The sequence below is a fragment of the Cherax quadricarinatus genome, unplaced genomic scaffold (assembly GCF_038502225.1).
Source record: "Cherax quadricarinatus isolate ZL_2023a unplaced genomic scaffold, ASM3850222v1 Contig4165, whole genome shotgun sequence".
NCBI classification, from domain to species: Eukaryota; Metazoa; Arthropoda; class Malacostraca; order Decapoda; family Parastacidae; genus Cherax; species Cherax quadricarinatus.
In genome coordinates, this window is record NW_027199191.1 from 25853 (window position 1) to 31442 (window position 5590).

General features: G+C 48.5%; 1 pseudogene; it reads right to left on the reverse strand.

Moving 5' to 3' along the window:
* Window positions 1–1918: 1918 nt before the first annotated feature.
* On the reverse strand, window positions 1919–2037 carry LOC138852115 (5S ribosomal RNA; annotated as a pseudogene).
* Window positions 2038–5590: the final 3553 nt, after the last annotated feature.

A 5590-nucleotide genomic window follows, 5' to 3' on the forward strand; every position in this document is an offset into this window, starting at 1 on the left:
ACCATCTGTGCCACCCACGTGTCTTACCTCCCCACCTTCCCTTGGAAACTAACACCACTGCTACCCCTTTAGAATGTACTGCCCCTGTCACCCGCATCCCCTCTTTTCCTTATAATATATATGATTTAATTTATCTCGAGGGGGGAGTTTATTGGCATTGTGATGTTACAAGTGATCATACCACCTACCCTGCCCTTCTGTATCATCCCTCCCTGCCTTTCTATACCACCTCAGCACCAACCCTGTCCCTCTGTACCACCCGGGCCCCAGACACATTCAGTGTCCGGGTCTCAAAAATGGTCAACAGCCTCCTAGAACTGAGTATACTACAAACTCTAATCACACAACAGAGCGGAAAAGTAATGTGAAGGACCTGGGAGAGGTAATGTCTGAGGATCTCACCTTCAAGGATCACAACAGTGCCGCTATCACATCTGCGAGGAAACTGATAGGATGGATAATGAGAACATTCAAGACAAGAGATGCCAAGCCAGTGATGATCCTTTCTGAATTACTTGTTCTGTCTAGGCAGGAATACTGCTGTACATTAACATCTCCATTCAAGGCAGGTAAAATTGCAGATCTAGAGAATGTACAGAGGACCTTTATTGCATATATAAGTTCCATCAAACACCTTAACTACGGGGAACGCTTGGAAGCACTTTACTTGTACTCACTAGAGAGCAGGCGAGAGAGATACATCATAATCTACACCTGGAAGATCCTGGAGGGACTGGTCCCTAATCTGCTCACAGAGATCACTCCCTATGTTGCATCGTCTTGGCAGTCGATGCAACATATCCCCAGTGAAAAGTAGAGGCGCCATTAATACACTGAGAAAACACAGTAATTGTCCGGGGCCCAAGACTGTTCAACAGCCTCCCACCAGCCATAAGGGGAATTACCAATAGACCCCTGGTTGTCTTCAAGAGAGAGAAAGTCAGTGACGGATCAGCCAGGCTGTGGTTCGTACGTTGGACTACGTGCGGCCAGGAGTAGCAGCGTCATTACCTGGAGGTTACCTGGAGGTTATTCCGGGGATCAACGCCCCCGCGGCCCGGTCCATGACCAGGCCTCCCGATGGATCAGGGCCTGATCAACTAGGCTGTTACTGCTGGCCGCACGCAGTCCAACGTACGAGCCACAGCCTGGCTGATCCGGCACTGACTTTAGGTATCTGTCCAGCTCTCTCTTGAAGGCAGCCAGGGGTTTATTGGCAATTCCCCTAATGCTTGATGGGAGGCTGTTGAACAGTTTTGGGCCCCGGACACTTATGGTGTTTTCTCTTAGTGTACCAATGGCGCCCCTACTTTTTATTGGGGGCATTTTGCATCGCCTGCGTTGATCAGGCCCTGATCCACCAGGAGGCTTGGTCATGGACCGGGCCTCGGAGGCGTTGATCCCCGGAATACTCCCCCCCAGGTAGACTCCAAGTAGTATTTACATTGACTTTGCAAAAAGCTTTTGACAAGTGTGATCAGTGGATAAGAAAATGGATGCAAAAGGAATAACTAGGAAGGTGGGCAGACAGATATTTACCTTACTACAAATAGAACCGAGAGATTAATAGTAAACAGTGAAATCAGAAACTTAGCGAAACGTTGTCTCCCAAGGCAAAGTACTTACCCTAATGTTCTTAATCTCTCGTGGCTGACATAGACGGCGACATAAATCACTGTACCATCTTTTGAAGACGGTACAGTTCTATATAGCATCCACTGACCACCTCGTCCCTCTGTACCACCCACTAACCTACCTGGAGGGTATTCCGGGGATCAACGCCCCCGCGTCCCGGTCCACGACCAGGCCTCCCGGTGGATCAGGGCCTGATCAATTAAGCTGTTGCTGTTGGCCGCACGTGGTCCAACGTACGGACCACAACCCGGCTGATCCGACACCGACTTTAAGTAAAGGTTTATGCCAACAGCATTTGGTGTTCACAGCCGGTCACCCATCCAAGTACTAACCAAACCCATCGTGGCTTAGCTTCGCTGATCGGACGTGAAGCAGTGCGTTCAACGTGGTATGGCCGTTGATCACCTCGTTCTTCTGTACTGCCCACTGACTACCTCGTCCCTCTGTACCAACCACTGACTACCTCGTCCCTCTGTACCAACCACTGACTATCTCGTCCCTCTGTACTACCCCGCCACCCTCCCTACCATATGATGTTCAATGAGGACAAATTCCAACTACTCCGTTATGGAAAACTGGAGGAGATAATAACTAGAACAGAGTATACTACTGACTCCGGCCATACAATAGAGCGGAAAAATAATGTAAGGGACCTGGGAGTAGTAATGTCTGAGGATCTCACTTTCAAGGATCACAACAGTGCCACGATCGCACGTGCAAAGAAAATGATAGGATGGATAATGAGAACTTTCAAAACGAGAGATGCCAAGCCCATGATGATCCTTTTCAAATCACTTGTTCTCTCTAGGCTGGAATACTGCTGTACATTAACATCTCCATACAAAGCAGGTGAAATCGCAGATCTAGAGAGTGTACAGAGATCCTTTACTGCACGTATAAGTTCTGTCAAGCACCTTAACTACTGGGAACGCTTGGAAGCACTTGACTTGTACTCGTTGGAACGCAGGAGGGAGAGATATATCATAATCTACACTTGGAAAATCTTGGAAGGAATGGTCCCAAATCTGCACACAGAAATCACTCCCTACGAAAGTAAAAGACTGGGCAGGCGATGCAAAATGCCGCCAATAAAAAGTAGGGGCGCCATTGGTACACTAAGAGAAAACACCATAAGTGTCCGGGGCCCAAAACTGTTCAACAGCCTCCCATCAAGCATTAGGGGAATTGCCAATAAACCCCTGGCTGCCTTCAAGAGAGAGCTGGACAGATACCTAAAGTCGGTGCCGGATCAGCCGGGCTGTGGCTCGTACGTCGGACTGCGTGCGGCCAGCAGTAACAGCCTAGTTGATCAGGCCCTGATCCATCGGGAGGCCTGGTCGTGGACCGGGCCGCGGGGGCGTTGATCCCCGGAATAACCTCCAGGTAACCTCCAGGTAACCACTCTTTACCATCCCTGTTCCTATCTACCTGGAGGATGTTCCGGGGGTCAACGCCCCCCGCGGCCCAGTCCTTGTCCAGGCTTCCTGGTGCATCAGGGCCTGATTAACGAGGCTGTTACTGCTGGCCGCACGTAGTTCAACGTACGAACCACAGCCTGGTTAATCTGGCAATGACTAGGTATCTGTCCGGCTCCCTCTTGAAGATAATCAGGGGTCGATTGGTAATTCCCCTTATGCCTGGTGGGAGGCTGTTGAACAGTCTTGGGCCCCGGACACTTATTGTGTTTTCTCTTTGTGTACCAATGGCACCCCTTATGGCGTTATGTTGCATCGTTTACCCAGTCTTTTGCTTTTGTAGGGAGCGATTTCTGTGTGCAGATTTGGGGCCATTTCCTCTAGGTGTAGATTATGATGTATCTCGCCTGCGCTCCAGCGAGTACGAGTCAAGTGCTTCCAAGCGTTCGCAGTAGTTAAGGTGTTTGATGGAACTTATATATATATATGCAGTAAAAGTTCTCTGTACACTCTCTAAATCTGCGATTTCACCTGCCTTGAATTGATATATTAATGTACAACATTACACTACCAGCCATCCCTGCAGTATTCTGTTTCTGCTCCCTTAAAATCTGCCACCGCCTATTTCCCTTGCCTTACTCTTCACCTCCCTCTTCACTCCCCTCTTCACCTCCCTCTTCGCGTACATCTTCACCTCCCTCTTCGCGTACATCTTCACCTCCCTCTTCGCGTACATCTTCACCTCCCTCTTCACTCCCCTCTTCACCTCCCTCTTCACGTACATCTTCACCTCCCTCTTCACCTACTCAGAACTGCCACCATCACCTTCCTCCTCCTTAACATTACCATCTACCATTTTCCTCCGGTTCACTCCCTATCAATTGCCATTCCCCTCCATCAACCGCACCTCCTCCCCTCCTGTCCCTCTTCCCCTGTCCCACCCCACCCTTGCTCCTCCCTGACCACCACTGCCTGGAGGGAGAAGAAGGAGAGGCCACCGTGAGGCTGGTCTACAAGTTGGCCACCCACTACCATTAAGGTCGACCCTTGTGGTCACCTTCCATGTCTGGCCTCTAGGAAGAGAGATAATGACGAGGACGAAGAGGAGAAAGGAGAACAAAGAGGATGAAAAATGAGGAGGAAGAGGAGAAGCATAGTAATGTAAGAATATGGGAAGGCTGCAGTAGGATTACTAGCCCGTGCTAGGCACGTTCTAGTATAAGAATAGAGAACTACTGCCGTAGGGCTGCTAGCCCGTGCTAGGCACGTCTTAATCTCGCCCAGCCATTCCCGGTCATGGTTTTGTTTGACCCATATTTGTAAAGCCACACAATACTTGAGTTTCAACAACGAGTCTACCTGGAGGGTGTTCGGGGGTCTAATCGAAGTCCAGACGTACATGCATAGGGGTCCTGATCAGCAGAATGCATGTACCTGTGAAGGTGTTTTCACAAAATACAACTTCAACAACAAGAACATCAACTGGGACCAGGTAAACCATGTCCTAAACGAAACATGTTGGGAAGATGTCTTAAATGACATGGATCCAAACCAGTGCCTTGAAAGGATCAACTTCCTGGTAGCCGAAGCATGTTCTAGGCATATTCCCCTAAGAAAGAAGAAGAGCAGGAGTAAACTGGAGAGAAAAAGACGCTCCCTCTACAGAAGACGACGAAGAGTCACTGAGCTCCTCAGGAGTGCTAGAATATCTGATACACGAAAGGAGGCGCTGACCAGGGAAGTGGAAACTATCGAACTTAAGCTAAATGACTCTTACAGGAACCAGGAGAGGCAGGAGGAGCTTAAAGCTATTAGTGAAATTGAAAGAAATTCAAAATATTTCTTTTCATATGCCAAAAACAAGGCAAATACCACATCTAGTATCGGGCCCTTACTCAGACAGGATGGGACTTACACAGATGACAACAAGGAAATGAGTGAAATATTGAAATCCCAGTACGACTCTGTGTTTAGTGAACCACTAATCGGTCTGAGGATCGACGACCCAAATGATTTCTTCATGAATGAGCCTCAAAACTCCATAAATGTATGCCAGATTTCCGACATTACCCTAACTCCGATAGATTTCGAAAAAGCCATTGACAACATGCCTATGCACTCAGCCCCGGGCCCAGACTCGTGGAACTCTGTTTTCATTAAGAACTGCAAGAAACCCCTCTCGCGTGCCCTAAGTACACTATGGAGGAGGAGCTTGGACATGGGTGAAATTCCACAGTCACTTAAAACAACGGATATAGCCCCACTCCATAAAGGTGGCAGCAAAGCATTAGCTAAGAACTATAGACCAATAGCTCTGACGTCCCACATCATAAAAATCTTTGAAAGAGTGCTAAGAAGCAGGATAGCAAATCACCTGGATTCCCAAAATCTGCACAATCCAGGGCAACATGGGTTCAGGGCAGGTCGCTCCTGCCTCTCACAACTACTGGATCACTATGACATGGCCTTGGATGCACTGTAAGAAAATCAGAATGCAGATGTAATATACACAGACTTTGCAAAAGCATTTGACAAATGCG